The sequence below is a fragment of the Phyllobates terribilis genome, unplaced genomic scaffold (assembly GCF_046119375.1).
Source record: "Phyllobates terribilis strain yellow unplaced genomic scaffold, ASM4611937v1 Scaffold_3__8_contigs__length_932513732, whole genome shotgun sequence".
NCBI lineage: Eukaryota > Metazoa > Chordata > Amphibia > Anura > Dendrobatidae > Phyllobates > Phyllobates terribilis.
The window spans coordinates 720,722,326-720,746,907 of record NW_027362763.1 but is presented as its reverse complement, the minus strand read 5'-3'; the positions used below and the strand labels follow the sequence as shown (position 1 = coordinate 720,746,907).

General features: G+C 50.0%; 1 protein-coding gene across 1 annotated transcript in view; it reads right to left on the bottom strand.

Annotated features, from left to right (window-relative positions):
- PPM1B (protein phosphatase, Mg2+/Mn2+ dependent 1B) overlaps window positions 1-18,009 on the bottom strand; it is a 162,225-nt gene extending 144,216 nt beyond the window's left edge. Inside the window, exon 1 of the mRNA XM_073672044.1 lies at window positions 17,932-18,009. The gene's annotated coding sequence lies outside the window, so the exon portion shown is untranslated. The remainder of the gene's footprint in view (window positions 1-17,931) is intronic.
- Window positions 18,010-24,582: the final 6,573 nt, after the last annotated feature.

Below are 24,582 nucleotides of genomic sequence, written 5' to 3'. Positions count from 1 at the left end.
CAGAAGCAGGGCAGGACAGGACTGCCGGAGCAGTGGGCAGAAGCAGGGCAGGCTAGAACCACCGGAGCGGTGAGCAAAGGAGTCAGAGCAGGCTAGGCTGAGTAGGGGGGACAGGGCTCTGTTCACACGGAACAGACAGGAAGGGAAAGGCAGAGCCAGACACCCACAGGGTACTAGCAGAGAAGTAGCGAGTGGACCACAAACTCACAAACGGGAGTACAGAGACAACAAGCAGGAGTTAGGTACGAGTTCAGACTCTGCAGAAAAAGGAAGGTAACGGACATAGAGGCAAAACAGGTAAAGGATAGGAGAGAGTTCAGACTGGAACTGAGTGTACGGAGGAGACCGACACTGCAGCGGAATACAGGAGCGGGTCTGGGAATACGGCCCCCAGAGAGGCAGGACGAACAGGCAAGGTGCGTGTTCAGACAGGACAGACAAGATACAGGAGCAGGTCTAGGTAATCGGCCCCTAGAAGGCAGGAGGAACAGGCTAGGAGCGTGTTCAGACAGGTCAGACAAGATACAGGAACGGGTCTAGGTAATCGGCCCCTAGAAGGCAGGAGGAGCAGGCTAGGAGCGTGTTCAGACAGGCCTGGAAATACAGCCTCCAGGATAGGCAGACAAGAGAACACAGAACGGGACCTGGCACCTTCAGAGTGCAAGCACACACTGAATGAAACACTATGCTCAGGCAGGGATAGATGGGAGCAGCTGAGCTATATACCAGGTGACAGACAGCAATAGGCTGAGGACGCACAAGGGGTGTGACCCACAGCAGGTACAAAAAGCAGGAAGTGATCGGGCGCCGCCCTTAAGCAGCAGAAACAGACACAAACAGACAGCATGGAGGGAAGCCAGAGAGACATTCTGGACAGGAGATCAAGTGCGCGCTCTTGCACAGTGGGAGATGGACCACTATGCAAGGACGCCGCCAGGTATGTTACAGTACCCCCCCCTTACGCCCCCTCTTCTTCAGGCCTGCCAGAATCTTCCGCAGGGAATTCGAGGGCCAATTCTTCACTTCGAAGAGATCACTTCCCCTGTCCACCGGAAAAACTGGTCTCCTCTGGGTAGCTAGGATGCTACCTCCCATCCAGCCACCCTTAGCAACAGACGAAACGGGTGGAGTACCAGGAACAGCACACAAGGAAGTCTCTCTCCACATATTTTCAGGTGGCACCCCAGAGGGTACAGGAGACAACTGGAAGTCCCTCACCGGGTTGGAGGGGGACAGAGACTTGGGGGTAATCTCTGCTTCGAGGTACATCTTGTCAAGCTCACAGGAAGAAATAGACGGGTTATCAGGTACATAATGAGGAAAAGTCACTGTCTCTTTGTTTTCTGGTGGTACCCCGGAGGATTCAGGAAACAACTGGAGGTCCTCCGCCGGGTCAGAAGAGTGCAGAGGCTCAGAGAAAACATCTGCTTCAGAGTACACTAGGTCGGACTCACTGGACGAAGCAGGCGAGGTATCGGGTACCGAGTATAGGAAAGTCTCTGTCCATTCTCCACCAGGTGGCACCCCGAAGGGTTCTGGAGACAACTGGCGGTCCTCCGCCTGGTCAGAGGGGTGTAGAGACTCACGGGTAACCTCTGCTTCAGAGTACACAAGGTCGGACTCACTGGACGAAGCAAGCGAGGTATCAGATCCAGGATATAGGAAAGTCTCTGTCCATTTACCACCAGGTGGCACCCCGAAGGGTTCTGGAGACAACTGGAGGTCCTCCGCCTGGTCAGAGGAGTGTAGAGACTCGGGAGTAACCACTGCTTCAGAGTACACTAGGTTGGACTCACTGGACGAAGCGAGCGAGGTATCAGGTACAGAGTATAGGAGAGTCTCTGTCCTTTCGCTACCAGGTAGCACCCCGAAGGGTTCAGGAGACAACTGGAGGTCCTCCGCCTGGTCGGAGGGGTGTAGAGACTCGGGAGTAACCTCTGCTTCGGAGTACACTAGGTTGGACTCACTGGACGAAGCGAGCGAGGTATCAGGTACAGAGTATAGGAGAGTCTCTGTCCTTTCGCTACCAGGTAGCACCCCGAAGGGTTCAGGAGACAACTGGAGGTCCTCCGCCTGGTCGGAGGGGTGTAGAGACTCGGGGGTAACTACCACTTTGGGGTACCCATTGTCAGGCTCACAGGACGAAGCGGACAAAGTATCGAGTACCGGGTGTAGAGAATTCTCTCTCCATTTGTCATCGAGTGGTATCCCGGAGGATTCAGGAGGCAACAGGGGGTCCTCCGCCAGGTAGTAGAGGTGCACAGACTCTGAGGTAACCACAGCTTTGGAGCATCCTTGGACATTCACACCGGTTAAAGTGGGTGAAGCATCTGATGCCGGGTGCAGGAAGTTCTCCTGTGTGGAGTCTGGATGGGCAGAAGTCTCTTCGGGCAGGAGAACTGGTGCACTACCCACGCACATTACCCGTTGGGGCTTCTCCGGGATACAGGGAGATGAAGCTTCAGTAGGAACTTCAAGGTTGGGGTCAGGAGGTCTCAGGGAGGACAGACCCTGGCGTGACGGCTTGCCTCTACGTCTAGCACGTCTGGACTGCCTCTTGAGGTTGGGAGAAGTATTCCGGAAAGCGTAGTCACCCTGTGAGGATTCTGGGTGGGCAGTAGTCTCATTGGGCTGGAGGACTATTGCACTACCCACACACATTACCCATTGGGGCTGCTCCGGGATATTGGGAAGTGAAGCTTCAGCAGGAGCCTCCGGGTTAGGATCATCGAAGACCATTAGAAAGGCCACCAGGAAGGCCATTAGGTCCAGGAGGATCGGATCCTGTGTTTCATATAGGGGGTTGATCCATTCCAAGGCATCACCCGCCAGGTAAGACATAATGAATGCCACCTTAACCCGATCGGTGGGAAAACTTAGAGGGTAGAACTTGAAGTGTAGCATGCATTGCTCCACAAATGCACGACTTTGTCTAGGATCCCCATAATAACGTAGCGGATCCGCGGGAACGAGAGCAGATAGATCCATCTGGATGGGTGCGTAATTCGCCTGGAACTCAGCTAAAGGAAAAAAAAAAAAAAATTATTTATTTATTTTAATGCATGTATTCGCTGGAAAACTTCTCAGAGAGCGAAGGCCGTGGGGCTCAACGGGAACCATGGCCTGAGCATGCTGTTATGCACACGCCCGGGCTGAGCGGCGTGTGCGTGTGATTGTAGTGATTCCACTGGACCATGAACCGGAGAGTGCCTGGAGGGGCGTGACTAAGTATCTGGCCGATCCGACCAAGATGGCACGACGGCATACGACGCCAGTGCACCAGGGAGAAACCGGGCAGAGGGACCAGGTGCTACTCCAGGTCAAACTCCGGACACGGGGGTTGACCCACACAGGGATTACTGGATCAGGCTGGTTAGGCTGGCGCAGACTGGTGGATATAAGCAAACACGGCAGGTATGCAGATGGGTGGATACAGGCGAGTATGCAGGCAGGGAGGTACTGGCCGAAAGGACGGGCTGGAGCACAGAAAGGTTAAGACCCAGTACAGACTGGGTCACAGAACCGCAGATGCGGTAGACAACCACAGCAGAGAGGGAACGCCCGAAGCGGTGGGCAAGAACAGAGCAGGACGGGGCTGCAGGAGCAGCGAGCACAAGCAGGGCAGGACAGGACTGCCGGAGCAGCGGGCAGAAGCAGGGCAGGACAGGACTGCCGGAGCAGCGGGCAGAAGCAGGGCAGGACAGGACTGCCGGAGCAGCGGGCAGAAGCAGGGCAGGACAGGACTGCCGGAGCAGCGGGCAGAAGCAGGGCAGGACAGGACTGCCGGAGCAGCGGGCAGAAGCAGGGCAGGACAGGACTGCCGGAGCAGCGGGCAGAAGCAGGGCAGGACAGGACTGCCGGAGCAGCGGGCAGAAGCAGGGCAGGACAGGACTGCCGGAGCAGCGGGCAGAAGCAGGGCAGGACAGGACTGCCGGAGCAGTGGGCAGAAGCAGGGCAGGCTAGAACCACCGGAGCGGTGAGCAAAGGAGTCAGAGCAGGCTAGGCTGAGTAGGGGGGACAGGGCTCTGTTCACACGGAACAGACAGGAAGGGAAAGGCAGAGCCAGACACCCACAGGGTATTAGCAGAGAAGTAGCGAGTGGACCACAAACTCACAAACGGGAGTACAGAGACAACAAGCAGGAGTTAGGTACGAGTTCAGACTCTGCAGAAAAAGGAAGGGAACGGACATAGAGGCAAAACAGGTAAAGGATAGGAGAGAGTTCAGACTGGAACTGAGTGTACGGAGGAGACCGACACTGCAGCGGAATACAGGAGCGGGTCTGGGAATACGGCCCCCAGAGAGGCAGGACGAACAGGCAAGGTGCGTGTTCAGACAGGACAGACAAGATACAGGAGCAGGTCTAGGTAATCGGCCCCTAGAAGGCAGGAGGAACAGGCTAGGAGCGTGTTCAGACAGGTCAGACAAGATACAGGAACGGGTCTAGGTAATCGGCCCCTAGAAGGCAGGAGGAACAGGCTAGGAGCGTGTTCAGACAGGCCTGGAAATACAGCCTCCAGGATAGGCAGACAAGAGAACACAGAACGGGACCTGGCACCTTCAGAGTGCAAGCACACACTGAATGAAACACTATGCTCAGGCAGGGATAGATGGGAGCAGCTGAGCTATATACCAGGTGACAGACAGCAATAGGCTGAGGACGCACAAGGGGTGTGACCCACAGCAGGTACAAAAAGCAGGAAGTGATCGGGCGCCGCCCTTAAGCAGCAGAAACAGACACAAACAGACAGCATGGAGGGAAGCCAGAGAGACATTCTGGACAGGAGATCAAGTGCGCGCTCTTGCACAGTGGGAGATGGACCACTATGCAAGGACGCCGCCAGGTATGTTACACAAATAGATTTATCTAATTTATACAACGTGATTTTGTTTTGTTTTTCTGATAGTCTATCTCTCAATGTTAAAATTAACCTACCCTTAAAATTATAGACTGTTCATGTCTTGGTCAGAGGGCAAACTTACTAAAACAGCAAGGGATCAAATAATTATTTCCTTCACTGTATATGCACAGTAGCAGACACAGATAGAAAAGGGTCGCTGTGTAAGAACAATATTTATGCCCTTTGCAGTCCAATATATCATAATAATGCACAATTCTTAATGTTTTAGAGATGGAAATGAGCCCCCTTAGCTATTGGGCCCCTGTGCACCAATGGTACAGTCATATGAAAAAGTTTGGGCACCCCTATTAATCTTAAGCTTAATGTTCTATAAAAATTGGTGTTTTTGCAACAGCTATTTCAGTTTGATATATGTAATAACTGTTGGATACAGTAATGTTTCTGCCTTGAAATGAGGTTCATTGTACTAACAGAAAATGTGCAATCTGCATTCAAACAAAATTTGACAGGTGCATAAGTATGGGCACCTCACCAGAAAAGTGACATTAATAGTTAGTAGATCCTCCTTTTGCAAAAATAACAGCCTCTAGTCGCTTCCTGTAGCTTTTAATGAGTTCCTGGATCCTGGATGAAGGTATTTTTGACCATTCCTCTTTACAAAACAATTCCAGTTCAGTTAAGTTTGATGGTCGCCGAGCATGGACAGCCCTCTTCAAATGATCCCACAGATGTTCAATGATATTCAGGTCTGGGGACTGGGAAGGCCATTCAAGAACATTGTAGTTGTTCCTCTGCATGAATGCCTGAGTAGATTTGGAGCGGTGTTTTGGATCATTGTCTTGCTGAAAGATCCATCCACTTTGTAACTTCATATTTATCACTGATTCTTGAACACTATTGTCAAGAATCTGCTGATACTGAGTGGAATCCATGCGTCCCTCAACTTTAACAAGATTCCCAGTGCCAGCATTGACCACACAGCCCCAAAGCATGATGGAACCTCCACCAAATTTTACTGTGGGTAGCAAGTGTTTTTCTTGGAATGCTGTGTTTTTTTGCCACCATGAATAACGCCTTTTTGTATGACCAAATAACTCAATCTTGATTTCATCAGTCCACAGGACCTTCTTCCAAAAAGAAATTGGCTTCTCCAAATGTGCTTTTGCATACCTCAGCCAACTCTGTTTGTGGCGTGCTTGCAGAAACGGCTTCTTTCGCATCACTCTCCCATACAGCTTCTCCTTGTGCAAAGTGCCTTGTATAGTTGACCGATGCACAGTGACACCATCTGCAGCAAGTTGATGCTGCAGCTCTCTGGAGGTGGTCTGAGGATTGTCCTTGACTAATCTCACCATTCTTCTTCTCTGCCTTTCTGATGTTTTTCTTGGCCTGCCACTTCTGGCCTTAACAAGAACTGTCCCTGTGTTCTTCCATTTCCTTACTATGTTCCTCACAGTGGAAACTGACAGGTTAAATCTCTGAGACAGCTTTTTGTATGCTTCCCCTGAACAACTATGTTGAATAATCTTTGTTTTCAGATCATTTGACAGTTGTTTTGAGGAGCACATGATGCCACTCTTCAGAGGAGATTCAAACAGGAGAACAACTTGCAAGTGGCCACTTTAAGTAGCTTTTCTCATGATTGCATACACCTGGCTATAAAGTTCAAAGCTCCATGAGGTTACAAAACCAAAAAAAGTGCTTTAGTAAGTCAGTAAAAAGTAGGTAGGAGTATTTAAAACAAGAAAATGATAAGGGTGCCCATACTTATGCACCTTTCAAATTTTGTTTGAATGCAGATTGCACATTTTCTGTTAGTACAATAAACCTCATTTCAAGGCAGAAACATTACTGTGTCCAACAGTTATTACATATATCAAACTGAAATAGCTGTTGCAAAAACACCAATTTTTATAAAACATTAAGCTTAAGATTAATAGGGGTGCCCAAACTTTTTCATATGACTGTATGTCCACCCCTGTATGTACATACACATATACAGTGGGTACGGAAAGTATTCAGACCCTTTTAAATTTTTCACTCTTTGTTTCATTGCAGCCATTTGGTAAATTCTAAAAAGTTAATTTTTTTCTCATTAATGTACACTCTGCACCCCATCTTGTCTGAAAAAAAAACAAATGGAAAAATTTTTGCAAATTTATTAAAAAAGAAAAACTGAAATATCACATGGTCATAAGTATTCCGACCCTTTGCTCAGTATTGGGGATCGTCTGCCATTCTTCCTTGCAGATACTCTCCAGTTCTGTCAGGTTGGATGGTGAACGTTGGTGGACAGCCATTTTCAGGTCTCTCCAAAGATGCTTAATTGGGTTTAGGTCAGGGCTCTGGCTGGGCCAGTGAAGAATGGTCACAGAGTTGTTCTGAAGCCACTCCTTTGTTATTTTAGCTTTGTGCTTAGGGTCATTGTCTTGTTGGAAGGTGAATCTTCGGCCAAATCTGAGGTCCAGAGCACTCTGGAAGAGGTTTTCATCCAGGATATCTCTGTACTTGGCCGCATTAATGTTTCCTTCAATTGCAACCAGTTGTCCTGTCCCTGCAGCTGAGAAACACCCCCATAGCATGATGCTGCCACAACCATGTTTCACTGTTGGGATTGTATTGGGCAGGTGATGAGCAGTGCCTGGTTTTCTCCACACATACCACTTAGAATTGTAACGCGTCTGGAAGGCGGAACCTCTGAGCAACTATACAAGGGGGCGGTCCTTGTAAGGAAGCTGGTGGCTCCCAGGGAAGACGGGCAGGTAGTCACGGCAAGGACAGGGACAGTCTCTGGGTAGAGGGGCAGGTAGTCATAGCAAGTGACAGGGACAGTCTCTGGGTAGAAGGGCAGGTAGTCACGGCAAGTGACAAGGACAGTCTCTGGGTAGAAGGGCAGGTAGTCACGGCAAGCGACAGGGACAGTCTCTGGGTAGACTAGCAGACAGGTAGAAGGTGGACGCTCCCAGGTGAGCGGGCAAGAGTCTCTGGACGGCTAGGTGGTCACGGCAAGTGACGGCAGAGCCTCCAGGTAGGCTAGCAGGCAGGTAGCAGGTGAGTGCTCCCAGGTGAGCGGGCAAGAGTCTCTGGACAGGCAGGTGGTCACGGCAAGTGACGGCAGAGCCTCCAGGTAGGCTAGCAGGCAGGTAGCAGGTGAGCGCTCCCAGGTGAGCGGGCAAGAGTCTCTGGACAGGCAGGTGGTCACAGCAAGTGACGGCAGAGCCTCCAGGTAGGCTAGCAGGCAGGTAACAGGTGAGCGCTCCCAGGTGAGCGGGCAGGCTGGTCCATAGACAGACTGACAGGTGTCGGAAGGCAGACCGTCGGACCGCAGGCTTGAAAGCAGGTAAGCGGATATCAGGCAGGTATCAAGCAGGAATCTGGCAGGTGACTGGCAGGTAACAGGCAGGAATCTGGCAGGTGACTGGCAGGTAACTGGTAACGGGACCTGAGGGCTGAAGCAGAGTGAAGGCTTTGCAACAACATTGCTCGGGCACCTCCATTTTGGAGGAGGTGCCTTATATATGGAGAGGTCCTCCGGCCATTGGCCGGGGTCTCCTTAGGACGGTGCGCGCGGCCCCTTTAAGAGAGGGGGAGCGCGCGCGTGCACGCCCTAAGCACAGAGGCCGGGAAGCAGCGCGCGCTGCCAGCAGAGTGGGAGGAAGCCGCCGGGCACGGAGCGGAGAGGTGAGGGGAACGGCATCCCTGCCTAGCAGGGGGCAGGGACGCCGACGCTACAGTACCCTCCCCTTTAGGCCCCCCCTTTTTTAGGCCAGAGAGAAATTTAGCAAGGATGAGAGGGGCATGGATGTTCTCCCGGGGCTCCCATGTTCTCTCCTCTGGACCAAACCCCTTCCAATCTACCAAAAAAAAGGTCTTTCCTCTTACCCTCTTAGTGGCCAGAATACTCTCTACCTCAAAGATGTCTTCAGCGGAAACCGGAGCAAGAGGAGTACCTGGATTGTTGGAAAAAGAGTTAAAGACAACGGGTTTGAGGAGAGATATGTGGAAGGAGTTGGGAATCCGTAAGGTGGCCGGGAGTTTTAATTTGTAGGCCACTGGATTAATTTGCCTGAGGATTTCGAAAGGACCGATGAAGCGAGGACCTAACTTGTAGGAGGGTATCTTGAGCCGTACATGTTTGGAAGAGAGCCAAACCTTGTCTCCCGGACGGAATTGAGGCGGATCCAGACGTCTCTTATCAGCATATCGCTTCATCCGCTCGGAGGACTGAAGAAGTGCAGACCTAGTACTCTCCCAAATGGTAGAAAACTCGCTGACAAGAGACTGCGCGGCAGGGTTGTCCACAGAGGCGGAGACGGGAAACGGAATCCGGGGGTGCTGGCCATAGACAATAAAGAACGGGGACTTGGAAGAGGATTCGCTCTCGTGGTTATTATAAGAGAACTCGGCCCAAGGAAGGAGGTCCACCCAATCAGAATGGTGGGCATTAACAAAGTGCCGGAGATAGCTGGTAAGGATCTGATTGATCCGCTCCACTTGACCATTGGACTGAGGGTGGTAAGCGGAGGAGAAGTCCAGGGTGACGTCCAGCAGTTTACATGTGGCTCTCCAGAAGCGTGAGGTAAACTGAACCCCTCGATCCGACACGATGTGGAGGGGTAGGCCATGGAGACGGAAGATATGGCGAATAAAGTCCTTAGCCAGCTCAGGTGCAGACGGAAGACCAGGCAGGGGAATGAAGTGGGCCATTTTAGAGAAGCGGTCCACGACCACCCAAATGACAGTACACCCGGCAGAGACAGGAAGATCGGTAATGAAGTCCATAGCGATGTGTTGCCACGGGGCAACAGGTATGGGAAGCGGCAGGAGATGACCAGCTGGTAAGTGTCTGGGAACTTTGTTGCGGCCACAAGATGAACAGGCAGAGACGAAGTCTACCACATCCTTACGCAGGGTAGACCACCAGTAATGCCGGGAAATGAGTAGGAAGGTCTTCTTTTGGCCGGCATGGCCAGCTAGTTTAGAAGAATGACGCCAGCGAAGAACCCTCTCACGGTCTGGAGGCGCCACGAACGTCTTGCCGGGTGGAAGATGAGTCAAATCCAAGGGGGCCACATTCATCACCTTGGAGGGGTCGATAATGTGCATAGGCTCCTCCTCTTGGTCGGAGGACAGGAAGGATCCGGACAAGGCATCAGCTTTGACATTTTTGTCCGCCGGGCGGAAATGAAGGATGAAATCGAAGCGGGCAAAAAACAAAGACCACCGGGCCTGACGTGGATTAAGTCTCTGGGCATTTTGGAGATATGCCAGGTTCTTGTGATCCGTGTAGATGATCACCGGGTATAGAGCCCCTTCAAGCAGGTAACGCCATTCCTCCAGCGCCAATTTAACGGCAAGCAGTTCTCGGTCTCCTATGGAGTAATTGCGCTCAGAGGAGGAGAAGATTTTAGAGAAAAAGCCGCAGGTTACCATTCTCCCGGAGGAAGACTTTTGGGTGAGCACCGCTCCGGCTCCAGAGGAGGAGGCATCAAACTCCAGGTAGAACTGTTTGTTGCAGTCCGGACGGTGCAGCACAGGGGCAGAGGAGAAGGCTTGTTTCAGGGAAAGGAAGGCCTCCTCAGCTTCGGATGACCATACCTTGGGATTTGCTCCCTTACGGGTGAGCGCAGATATGGGCGCAGTCCGTGACGAGAAGTGAGGAATGAAGAGACGATAGTAATTAGCGAAGCCCAGGAATCGCTGTATCGCCTTCAAGCCCTCCGGACGGGGCCACTTTAGGACAGCCGAGAGCTTCTCTGGATCCATTCGCAAGCCTGTCTGGGAGATAACATAGCCCAGGAAAGGAAGAGAGGTCTGCTCAAAAAGGCACTTCTCGTATTTAGCATAGAGGTGGTTCTGCCTGAGCCTAAGCAGGACCCGACGAACATCCCTCCGGTGTGTGGGAAGATCCGGAGAGAAGACCAAGATGTCGTCCAGGTATACCACCACGCAGGAGTAAAGAAGGTCACGGAAGATGTCGTTGACCAGATCTTGGAAGACGGCGGGAGCTTTGCAGAGACCGAAGGGCATCACACGGTACTCATAGTGTCCGTCCTGGGTATTAAATGCTGTTTTCCACTCGTCTCCCTGACGGATACGGACCAGGTTATATGCTCCGCGTAGATCCAGCTTGGAGAAGATCCTGGCGCCTTTAAGACGATCAAATAACTCAGAGATGAGCGGAAGGGGGTATTTATTTTTAACCGTGATCTGATTAAGTCCTCTATAGTCAATACAGGGGCGAAGCGAGACATCTTTTTTTTTGACAAAGAAGAATCCGGCTCCAGCCGGGAAAGTAGACTTCCGGATGAATCCCCTGGCCAGATTCTCCTCTATGTACTCAGACATGGCCCGGGTTTCTGCCGCAGACAACGGATAAATACGCCCACGGGGTGGAGTGGCACCAGGTACCAGGTCGATCGGGCAATCATATGGCCTATGAGGAGGCAATGTCTCTGCTTCCTTCTTACCGAAGACGTCAGCATAGGGCCAGTAAGGAGCCGGAAGACCGGGTAAATTAGCTGGGATAGGTGGAGGACGAACCGGAACCAGGCAGGTCTTATGGCAGGCCGGCCCCCACCGGAGTACTTCACCGGAATGCCAGTTCAACACGGGTTCATGTGTCTGGAGCCAAGGTAGACCTAGCAATAGGGAGTGGGAGAGTCCGGACAACACATGGAAGGAGATTACCTCAGAGTGCAGCATTCCCACCTGCAGGGTTATGGGTTCCGTGACGAGCAGGATGGTCACCGGAAGGAGTCCTCCATCCACGGAGGCGACTGACAAAGGTTCAGCCAGAGACTTGGTGGGAATACGGTATTTCTCAACCAGGGACTGAGAGATGAGGTTTCCAGCGGATCCAGAGTCCAGGTGGGCGAGTTCAAAGTGACGATTCTCTCCCCAGGAGATAGATACAGACAAAGTCAGGGTTGGAGAGGACTTATTTTTGTCTAGGGCGACCTCTCCGAGCGGTCCTAGACACTGGAGTTTCCCGGCCTCTCCGGGCAGGAACGAATCAGGTGCTCCTTACTGCCACAATAGAAGCAGCTCCACTCGGCTCGGCGTGACTCTTGGCGAGATTTGACCAACTTGGTCTGGTCGATCTGCATGGACTCGGGTGAGTGCGCCCGGGGAGTGACAGAAGAGGAGACAGGTTTCTGGAAAGTAGGAGCTAGGCGGGGAAACCTTCTCTCACGGGTGGTCTCTTTGGTACGTTCTTGAAACCGGATGTCAATCCGGGTAGCCAGAGACACCAGGTCATTCAGGGTGGTAGGAATGTCCCGACCGGCGAGCTCATCTTTAATCCAACCGGAAAGGCCCTCCCAGAAGACGGACACCAGGGCCTCATTATCCCAGGCAAGCTCAGAAGCGATGGTGCGGAACCGTATGGCATATTGGCCCACGGTGAGACTCCCTTGGCGGAGACGTAGCAAAGAGGAGGCAGATGAGGTCTTTCGTCCCGGTTCATCGAAGACCCTACGGAAAGCAGTGAGAAAAGACGACAGGTCGGACACCAGGGGATCCCCTCTCTCCCACAGAGGGTTAAGCCATGCCAGTGCCTCCCCAGTGAGATGGGACATGATGAATGCCACTTTGGCTCGGTCGGAGATAAACTGGTGGGCCAGGAGTTCAAAGTGCAGGGTGCACTGGTTTATGAAGCCCCGAGCTTGAGCGGGGTCACCTCCGAAGCGAGGAGGTGCAGAAAGCCGGGGACCGGGGCAGGATGCCATGGTATTGGTGGGCAGCGGCGCTGCCGGGTTGCGAGTCATGACACTAGCGGTGGTTGCTGGTGGAGCAGTCAGAGTGTCCAGGTGAGAGTTGACATTCCGCAGGTGGCTCAGGATGGACTCCTGTTGGGACCTCTGACGGGACAGTTCATGGCATAGGTCCGAGAGCGAGGGAGTTTGGGTGCCACCGGGTTCCATGGCCCGAGCAAACTGTAACGGGTCTGGGAGGCGGAACCTCTGAGCAACTATACAAGGGGGCGGTCCTTGTAAGGAAGCGGGTGGCTCCCAGGGAAGACGGGCAGGTAGTCACGGCAAGGACAGGGACAGTTTCTGGGTAGAGGGGCAGGTAGTCACAGCAAGTGACAGGGACAGTCTCTGGGTAGAAGGGCAGGTAGTCACGGCAAGTGACAAGGACAGTCTCTGGGTAGAAGGGCAGGTAGTCACGGCAAGTGACAGGGACAGTCTCTGGGTAGACTAGCAGACAGGTAGAAGGTGGACGCTCCCAGGTGAGCGGGCAAGAGTCTCTGGACGGCCAGGTGGTCACGGCAAGTGACGGCAGAGCCTCCAGGTAGGCTAGCTGGCAGGTAGCAGGTGAGTGCTCCCAGATGAGCGGGCAAGAGTCTCTGGACAGGCAGGTGGTCACGGCAAGTGACGGCAGAGCCTCCAGGGAGGCTAGCAGGCAGGTAGCAGGTGAGCGCTCCCAGGTGAGCGGGCAAGAGTCTCTGGACAGGCAGGTGGTCACAGCAAGTGACGGCAGAGCCTCCAGGTAGGCTAGCAGGCAGGTAACAGGTGAGCGCTCCCAGGTGAGCGGGTAGGCTGGTCCATAGACAGACTGACAGGTGTCGGAAGGCAGACCGTCGGACCGCAGGCTTGAAAGCAGGTAAGCGGATATCAGGCAGGTATTAAGCAGGAATTTGGCAGGTGACTGGCAGGTAACAGGCAGGAATCTGGCAGGTGACTGGCAGGTAACTGGTAACGGGACCTGAGGGCTGAAGCAGAGTGAAGGCTTTGCAACAACATTGCTCGGGCACCTCCATTTTGGAGGAGGTGCCTTATATATGGAGAGGTCCTCCGGCCATTGGCCGGGGACTCCTTAGGACGGCGCGCGCGGCCCCTTTAAGAGAGGGGGAGCGCGCGCGCCCTAAGCACAGAGGCCGGGAAGCAGCGCGCGCTGCCAGCAGAGCGGGAGGAAGCCGCCGGGCACGGAGCGGAGAGGTGAGGGGAACGGCGTCCCTGCCTAGCAGGGGGCAGGGACGCCGACGCTACAAGAATTATCACCAAAAAGTTCTATCTTCATCTCATCAGACCAGAGAACCTTATTTCTCATAGTCTGAGAGTCCTTCATGTGTTTTTGAGCAAATTTTATGCAGGCTTTCATATGTCTTGCACTGAGGAGAGGCTTCTGTCGGGCCACTCTGCCATAAAGGCTCGACTGGTGGAGGGCTGCAGTGATAGTTCACTTTGTGGAACTTTCTCCTATCTCCCTACTGCATCTCTGGAGCTCAGCCACAGTGATCTTGGGGTTCTTCTTTACCTCTCTCACCAAGGCTCTTCTCCCACGATTGCTCAGTTTGGCTGGATGGCCAGGTCTAGGAAGACTTCTGGTGGTCCCAAACTTCTTTCGTTTAAGGATTATGGAGGCCACTGTGCTCTTAGGAACCTTGAGTACTGCAGAAATTCTTTTGTAACCTTGGCCAGATCTGTGCCTTGCCACAATTCTGTCTCTGAGCTCCTACGGCAGTTCCTTTGAACTCATGATTCTCATTTGGTCTGACATGCACTGTGAGCTGTGAGGTCTTATATAGACAGGTGTGTGCCTTTCCAAATCAAGTCCTATCAGTTTAATTAAACACAGCTGGACTCCAATGAAGGAGTAGAACCATCTCGAGGAGGATCACAAGGAAATGGACAGCATGTGACTTAAATATGAGTGTCTGATCAAAGGGTCTGAATACTTATGACCATGTGATATTTCAGGGTTTTTTTTTTAATAAATTTGCAAAAATTTCTACATTTCACTTTTTTTTAGTCAAGATGGGCTGCAGAGTGTACATTAATGAGAAAACAAATTAACTTTTTAGAATTTACCAAATGGCTGCAATGAAGCAAAGAGTGAAAAATTTAAAGGGGTCTGAATACTTTCCGTACCCACTGTAAATACACACATATATACGTACATACATATGTACATACAGTACAGACCAAAAGTTTGGACACACCTTCTCATTTAAAGATTTTTCTGTATTTTCATGACTATGAAAATTGTACATTCACACTGAAGGCATCAGAATTATGAATTAACACATGTGGAATTATATACTTAACAAAAAAGTGTGAAACAACTGAAAATATGTGTTATATTCTAGGTTCTTCAAAGTAGCCACCTTTGACTTTGATGACTGCTTTGCACACTCTTGGCATTCTCTTGATGAGCTTCAAGAGGTAGTCACCGGAAATGGTTTTCACTTCACAGGTGTGCCCTGTCAGGTTTAATAAGTGGGATTTCTTGCCTTATAAATGGGGTTGGGACCATCAGTTGTGTTGTGCAGAAGTCTGGTGGATTCACAGCTGATAGTCCTACTGAATAGACTGTTAGCTGCTTTTTTCTTGCCATAATACAAATTCTAAGTAAAGAAAAATGAGTGGCCATCATTACTTTAAGAAATGAAGGTCAGTCAGTGCGAAAAATTGGGCAAACTTTGAAAGTGTCCCCAAGTGCAGTTGCAAAAACCATAAAGCGCTACAAAGAAACTGGCTCACATGAGGACCACCCCAGAAAAGGAAGACCAAGAGTCACCTCTGCTTCTGAGGATAAGTTTATCCGAGTCACCAGCCTCAGAAATCGCAGGTTAACAGCAGCTCAGATTAGAGACCAGGTCAATGCCACACAGAGTTCTAGCAGCAGACACATCTCTACAACAACTGTTAAGAGGAGACTTTGTGCAGTAGACCTTCATGGTAAAATAGCTGCTAGGAAACCACTGCTATGGACAGGCAACAAGCAGACGAGACTTGTTTGGGCTAAAGAACACAAGGAATGGACATTAGACCAGAGGAAATCTGTGCTTTGGTCTGATGAGTCCAAATTTGAGATCTTTGGTTCCAACCACCATGTGCTTGTGCGACGCAGAAAAGGTGAACGGATGGACTCTACATGCCTGGTTCCCACCTTGAAGCATGGAGGAGGAGGTGTGATGGTGTGGGGGTGCTTTGCTGGTGACACTGTTGGGGATTTATTCAAAATTGAAGGCATACTGAACCAGCATGGCTACCACAGCATCTTGCAGTGGCATGCTATTCCATCCGGTTTGTGTTTAGTTGGACCATCATTTATTTTTCAACAGGACAATGACCCCAAACACACCTCCAGGCTGTGTAAGGGCTATTTGACCAAGAAGGAGAGTGATGGGGTGCTATGCCAGATGATCTGGCCTCCACAGTATCCAGACCTGAACCCAATCGAGATGGTTTGGCGTGAGCTGGACCGCAGAGTGAAGGCAAAATGGCCAACAAGTGCTAAGCATCTCTGGGAACTCTTTCAAGATTGTTGGAAGACCATTTCCGGTGACTACCTCTTGAAGCTCATCAAGAGAATGCCAATAGTATGCAAAGCAGTCATCAAAGCAAAAGGTGGCTACTTTGAAGAACCTAGAATATAAGACATATTTTCAGTTGTTTCACACTTTTTTGCTAACTATATAATTCCACATGTGTTAATTCATGGTTTTAATGCCTTCAGTGTGAATGTACAATTTTCATAGTCATGAAAATACAGAAAAATCTTTAAATGAGAAGGTGTGTCCAAACTTTTGGTCTGTACTGTATATGCACAATTAACAATTGAATTAAGTGCATATATGTACAATAAACTATTAACAATTTAAATCAAATAAATGCTACGAAAACAGTGCTCTACTGTGAATGAATGAATGAATGAATCTGGATCTGACTAAATTGTGCACACATATGCATAAATATTAATACCCAATACACCAGGGATGTCAAACTCAAATACACAGAGGGCCAAAATGAAAAACTTGGACAAAGTCACGGGCCAACCAACATACAGTATAATGGGCCCCACACAGTGCTCCATACAGAATAATGGCCCCACATAGTCCTCCAAACAGTATAATGGCTCCACATAGCTTTTCATACAGTATTATGGCCCCCACATAGTCCTCCATACAGTATATTGGGCCCCACAAAGTCCTCCATGCAGGATAATAGCCCCACATAGTGCTCCATACAGAATAATGGGCTCCACATAGTCCTCCATACAGAATAATGGGCCCCACATAGTCCTCCATACAGAATAATGGGCCCCACATTGTCCTCTATACAGAATAATGGGCCCCACGTAGTCCTCCATACAGAATAATGGGCCCCACATAGTCCTCCATACAGAATAATGGGCCCCACGTAGTCCTCCATATAGTATATGGGCCCCACATAGGGGTGGCTGTTCTGGTTTTGCTGGCCAAATATAATCACCATGCGGGCCAGATTTGGCTCACGGGCCAGAGTTTGTCATGTATACAATACACATATAAACACAATGGTTTATGCATACATACACGACATAAATCAAACAATCAAATTAATTTTTCTATTTTGCGCAGATACGTACAAAAACAAATGCACATGAACATCCACACATACTGTACATGCACATGCATATTCATACAAATATATATACACCGTATACATTGAAAAACACACTTCTATACAAATGTGTGGATACATCTGTGACTGTCTGTATTACATCTAGAAAACCCTACGCACATAAACACACGCAAACACATTCACACATACTATATACACACACACACAAACACACATCGATATATGCGTACACACATATATACATACATCAACACACAAATTCACACAGAATATAGAGGCGCAAACATATTGATATACCGAGACATATGTACTTAGTTCTGCCTGTATTGCACACCCATTACATAACCTTACATATATTATAAACACACATACTCCTACATCCACACACACCTCACACATAACATACACAATTACTCTGTAAACATAATAGAAAGTGAATCATATATCTGCTATAAAACAATACTCTGCTATACATCATAGGCAATTATTTGTTAGTTTTTTTTTTATTTTATTACACCAAAATGAATAATCAGATCTGTATCTTACCGTAGTCCAAACACATATACTCTGCAGATAAATGCACAAAAAAAACCACATAAACACAATAACTCTGCACTCACAGTAGAAGGCTGTATTCTCCTCTCCTTGACTTTGTCCCTTGTATTTTAGTAGACTTTTTTTTGCAGTCAGTAAAGAGAAGTAAGTATAAAACAAACCTGTTTTAGAGAGTGGCGGAGAGACTACAACATGTGTACGGTCCTGTGAGGGTCACTGGAATTGTGTGGACAACACTCGCCATTGAAATATGATGAGGTCGGCATGGAATGTGGATGGAGAATTTCATCACTAAAATTAGTCCGGTAGCATATCCAAAGGCGCATGGACAGAAATAATAGAGATGGAAAGATCTGAAATATACATCGCTAATATGATATATAGATGAGGGCAAGGAAAGGAGCTAGTGGAAGAGGATGCAACCGTGTTGATAGGGCTGCAGTTATGGAAACTTGGCGCTCAATTGTAGTGAAAAGAAGTAATTTTATTTTGATAAATGCAATCCAGAATAAGAAAACGTTTCGGTCCAATAACCGGAACTTCATCAGTTCACAGATCGCCCAGGAGAAAACGGCTTGGTTGAAGGTAGCTCTGTGGAGTATCTGCAGCTTCCACAACAAGTCAAAAGAGATTAGTTTTTTTAAACATAATTGTCACATTTGATCGTGACATGGGCGTTATTATTTCCCCCTATAGGAAAGAAACCGCTACAAACTGATACCCTATGCCACCTCTTGTCATTCTAAGAAAATAGTGAACAATATTCCCAAAGGAGAATTTTTTAGATACAAAAGTAACTACATTATAGAAACTCAATATAAGGTCACGGCCACACTATCAGTATTTGGTCAGTATTCGGTCAGTATTTTTTCTCAGCAGTGGGAGCAAACCCAGGAGTGGGTGATAAATGCAGAATTGGTGACTTGTTTCTATTATACCTTTTCTCTGATTGTTCCTCACATGGTTTTGGCTCCAACTCCTGAGAAAAAATACTGACTGAATACTGACCAAATACTGATAGTGGAGCCGTGGCCATAAACTGAATTACAAGCAGCAAAAAATAAATTCCGAGCACGCCATTATCCACAATGGACACTGGATACAGCAGAATGTATAATTGATGGAAAAAATTGAGAAGATATGATGAAAGATAAAAAGTCGCTTAATATAGATAACAAATCTCAAAATAATTTAGTTGCATTTGTATCCACATTCAGCCCACAATTTAAAGCTATTAGTAACATCATTAAAGAACACATATCCATGTTATTTCAAGACAAAAACCTCAAGTCATTTTTATCTAAACCGTTGTGGTTTGTAGCCAGGAAAACGCCCACTATGGAGGTTATTTACTTTCACCCAGTCTGTATTTGAGCAGACCTTTAAACTCTAATAAAACATGGTTGCCCACCAAGGGATCGTACAAATGTGGACATACAAATCATGCAGAATACATAAAAAAAATTTTCTTCAGTGACTAATAAAACATATGAGATATATATATACACTGCTCAAAAAAATAAAGGGAACACTCAAATAACACATCCTAGATCTGAATGAATGAAATATTCTCATTGAATACTTTGTTCTGTACAAAGTTGAATGTGCTGACAACAAAACCACACAAAAATCATCAATGGAAATCAAATTTATTAACCAATGGAGGCCTAGATTTGGAGTCACCTCCAAAATTAAAGTGGAAAAACACACTACAGGCTGATCCAACTTTGATGTAATGTCCTTAAAACAAGTCAAAATGAGGCTCAGTATTGTCCATGGCCTCCACGTGCCTGTATGACCTCCCAACAGTGCCTGGGCATGCTCCTGATGAGGTTGCAGATGGTCTCCTGTGGAATCTCTTCCCAGACCTGGACTAAAGCATCCGCCAACTCCTGGACAGTCTGTGGTGCAACGTGACGTTGGTGGATGGAGCGAGACATGATGTCCCAGATGTGCTCAATCGGATTCAGGTCTGGGGAATGGGCGGGCCAGTCCATAGCTTCAATGCCTTCATCTTGCAGGAACTGCTGACACACTCCAGCCACATGAGGTCTGGCATTGTCCTGCATTAGGAGGAACCCAGGGCCAACCGCACCAGTAGATGGTCTCACAAGGGGTCTGAGGATCTCATCTCGGTACCTAATGGCAGTCAGGCTACCTCTGGCGAGCACATGGAGGGCTGTGCGGCCCTCCAAAGAAATGCCACCCCACACCATTACTGACCCACTGCCAAACCGGTCATGCTGAAGGATGTTGCAGTCAGCAGATCTCTCTCCACGGCGTCTCCAGACTGTGTCACGTCTGTCACATGTGCTCAGTGTGAACCTGCTTTCATCTGTGAAGAGCACAGGGCGCCAGTGGCAACTTTGCCAATCCTGGTGTTCTGTGGCAAATGCCAAGCGTTCTGCACGGTGTTGGGCTGTGAGCACAACCCCCATCTGTGGACATCGGGCCCTCATACCACCCTCATGTAGTCGGTTTCAAACCGTTTATGCAGACACATGCACATTTGTGGCCTGCTGGAGGTCATTTTGCAGGGCTCTGGCAGTGCTCCGCCTGTTCCTCCTTGCACAAAGGCGGAGGTAGCGGTCCTGCTGCTGGGTTGTTGCCCTCCTACGGCCCCCTCCACGTCTCCTGGTGTACTGGCCTATCTCTTGGTAGTGCCTCCAGCCTCTGGACACTACGCTGACAGACACAGCAAACCTTCTTCCCACAGCTCGCATTGATGTGCCATCCTGGATGAGCTGCACTAGCTGAACAACTTCTGTGGGTTGTAGAGTCCGTCTAGTGTGAAAGCACAACTAACATGCAAAAGTGACCAAAACATCAGCCAGAAAGCATTGGTACTGAGATGTGGTCTGTGGTCCCCACCTGCAGAACCACTCCTTTATTGAGGGTGTCTTGATAATTGCCAATAATTTCCATCTATTGTCTATTCCATTTGCACAACAGCATGTGAAATTGATTGTCAATCAGTGTTGCTTCCTAAGTGGACAGTTTGATTTCACAGAAGTTTGATTTACTTGGAGTTATATTCTGTTGTTTAAGTGTTCCCTTTATTTTTTTGAGCAGTGTAATATACATATATATATATATATATATATATATATATACATATATATATACACACTGCGCAAAAAAATAAAGGGAACACTCAAATAACACATCCTAGATCTGAATGAATGAAATATTCTCATTGAATACTTGTACAATGTTGAATGTGCTGACAACAAAATCACACAAAAATCATCAATGTAAATCAAATGTATTAACCAATGGAGGCCTGGATTTGGAGTCATCCCCAAAACTAAAGTGGAAAAACACACTACAGGCTGATCCAACTTTGATGTAATGTCTTTAAAACAAGTAAAAATGAGGCTCAGTATTGTGTGTGGCCTCCATGTGCCTGTATGACCTCCTTACAACTAGGGATGAGCGAGTATACTCGTTACTATTCGGTACTCGCCGAATAGTACGTTACTCGGGCTACTCTTTACTCCCCGAGTTTCCTTGTGATTACTCGCTAGGAGTAACAAGTACAATGTAAGTCAATGGGAAATGCGAGTAAGCCCAGTAATTGTCTGCTGGAGCCTATAAAGCGGTCTGGAGGCTGAGGAAAAGGCTGAAATGGGTGCATGATTGTTTAAAAGCCGGTGGTAAAAAGCCACCGGCTTTTAAACAATCACTCAGCCCCATACTCGCTTCCCCGCAGCCTCCCATCCCGATCCTAAGTTAGGACCGGGCGAAGAGCGAAGCCACCAGGGAGCGGGGAGCGCAGCACCAGTGAGCGGGGACCGAAGGACCCTGGCGGGGAAGCCGGCAGTGAAAAGACTTCACCGCCTGCTTTCCCATTCGGTGCTGCGCTCCCCGCTCCCTGATGTACGCTCCCCGCTCCCTCGTGCTTCGCTCCCCGCCCGGTCCTAACTTTTTCGCTGGTTATTTCAAATGAACAGCTGAGGTATCCGCTAATGCTGATCAGTTGTTCATTTGAAGTAGCCGCGATGCCCTCAGAGGGTTCATGTGAGTTCATGCTTGACTGCATGAACTCACATCAACTTTCCCACGGCCGCACAGTAGTGATGAGCGAGCACTAAAATGCTCGGGTGCTCGAAGCTCGGGTCGATTTTCATGCACCCGTCTCTTTAAAAAAGCCGGCCGGCAATTAATCAGCGGCATACACTGGTACCCGACAATTTAGAACAGAAAGAATAGAGCATCACACATAGATTAGATAGATAGAAACATGTCAGTCACATATATAATAAGTACAGTGACAGTGTTGGTTACTGTACTTGTCATTTAGTGTTAAAATGAAGGATTCATTAAAAAAAAAAATTGGCGTGGGATCCTGTGGCGCCCCTGAGGGTTCAGTCGCCACAGAGGTACTGCATCTCACCCAGAGGTGTGGTATCTCACTCTCAGGTAAGGATGGAGTGCTGCCCGGGACCCTAACACCTGCATCCAACACTACACTACTCCAGACTGGCAGGAGGGGCAAGATGCACTGCTCCACGGCTGAGCCCTATCCCTGGCTGGAGTGGGGGGAACCAAGAGAGGGGGAACTAAGTAGTGGGTGGGGTGTGGGTGGAGGAAGCAGAACAGGGGAGCACTTGAGAAGGATGATATAAAAAGAGAAGCCATCTTGTGAAGGAGGAGTTGTTCAGTGAGACAGGACAGTGAAAGGAGCAGGAGCTTTACAGGAGCTCTGCTCAGGAGGAGGGCCTAGTGAGAGAGGCCCAGGCTTTACTAAGGGAAGAGGACGGGAGCAGAGAAAGGCTCCAGGAAGAGAGAAAGGATCCCAGGGGCATGGGCAGTGCGGATGCCACCCGTGCGCCCAAATTCACACTGCCGTGGAGGGATCAGGCTGCAGAGAGGGGACCAGCCCCTAAACTAGCAGAGTTCTTTAAGTCTCAACTAGATAACCGAAGGGTGCAGCATTTCAGGTGCTGCAGTCACAGCCACATCTATATCGCTAAAAAAGTGACCATAGAGGACCCAGGGGACAGAGACGACGTCGCCCGACAAGGTCCGCAGTCACTGGCTTGGGACACTGGGTGTGAGGTGCAGGGAGATGGCAAGAAGGAACACACAGAAAGGGGTCCCCTTACGTACTCCGGAGGTACCTGGGAGTTTGCTGAACCCCTCCCTGAGTAAACACAGGACGGCGTGGGAAGTTACCCTGGCCCTGGTAACTTGGAGTCTAAAAATCGTGAGTAAAACCCTGACGACTGCACCCAACGGTCTCTGCGAATTATTACTGCGCCATCATCCCCTGCACAACCCTACACACCTACTTCATCTATAACATCCCTGCAACGCCCTGGAGCTAAGCTCTACCTGTGGAGAGCTAAACCAACTCTGCTGCATTAACATCAGCTCCAGAGGACCTGCTCCGCAGCGGGGGCTCCCTTTTACCGCATACCACAGGTGGCGTCATGAACATTAAACTATAAAAACTATAATTCCCCTTTTATTGACCGCCCTGGGTCACTGACCGGGTCACCGCCACTGTGACATCTCCCCTAGCAACGATCGGCCCGGCACCGAGTACTCCACGGCCCAGGGGGCGCGTCATATATTTTGGCGTCACAAACAGGATATGAACCCACCCGTTATCCCCGGGTATTGTGCACCTAGAGACTGTGTTCTATAATGAATGTGGCGCCCGCCCCAGAAGAACGGGCGCCATTATGTGCATTAACGAGGACAACAAAGAACCTCCCATCGTGGGCTGGGTCCCAGAATGGCGCCAAAAGCGCAACCCGCCCCATGCACCTGTGGCCATATACCTGCATCTGTCCATCAGTCTGGGGAAGCCGCCTCCGGGTGTGGCCGACAGCAAGTAGCCATGGTACCGCCCCAGAAAGGGGAGAGGAGAGAAGAAACCTGGGAGACAGGGCGGAGTCTCCAGCAGGGCAGACAGACCTCACCCAGCAGGCAAGATGGAGAGAGGTCAGCCTGAAGCTCCATCTTGTGGTCTGCAACCCGCGGCAGAACCCCTCACCCTGGAGGGGATGCTAACAAAGTTGTCCCTGTAGGACACCAGCTTAATCCGGGATGAGATGCAAGAACTGGGCAGCAGGATGGAAGAGGCCCAGCAAGTCGCAATTGCTGCCTGGAGAGCGGAGCTGGTGGAGAAAATGGCGACCCGGCAGCAGTCGGTGCTGCAAGTGACCAGCAGCGCCCCGGCCCCAGCGGAGCTGCACACAGACCAGGAGGTGTCAGTCGCGGGAGCAGGTAGGAGTGAGGTCCCTGTCCCGGACCCGGCTGGCGCTGCTCCGTCCCTGGTCCCCCTGCAGGAACCTCCGTCCCGGGGCGCTCACACCCCAGATCTGCTCCTGGGCCCGGAACCATCAACCCCAGGCGCTGCTGTCGCAGACCTGCTCCTGGGCCCCCTGCAAGAACCACCTGCCCCTACACCCGAATGGGTGTATGGGCACATGCCCTGGGACTGGTCCGCGGAGGTGGAAGACCAGAGCCTTCCGTTGCTGCCCGCTCCTGAGTCATCAGCCGCCCATGGGAGTGAGGAAGACCAATTCCTGTGGGATAACCCGGGGGGGGGGGGACCTCATGAGTTTTCCCCGGGAGACCTATAGGGAGGCTGCACGCCGGAAGGAGCATTACCAGCGAAAGCTCCTGCAGCTGGAGAAGGAGCGGCACATCCGGCGGGTGCGCTGGGAGAAAATGGAGGCCCGTAACATGGAGGAGAAGACCCGGGCCCGCAATCCAAAGACGGCCACACCCAGTCCCCATGCAGAAGGGACTGTCGTCCCACCTCAAGCAAGGACATCCTGACCGAGATTTGTACTCCG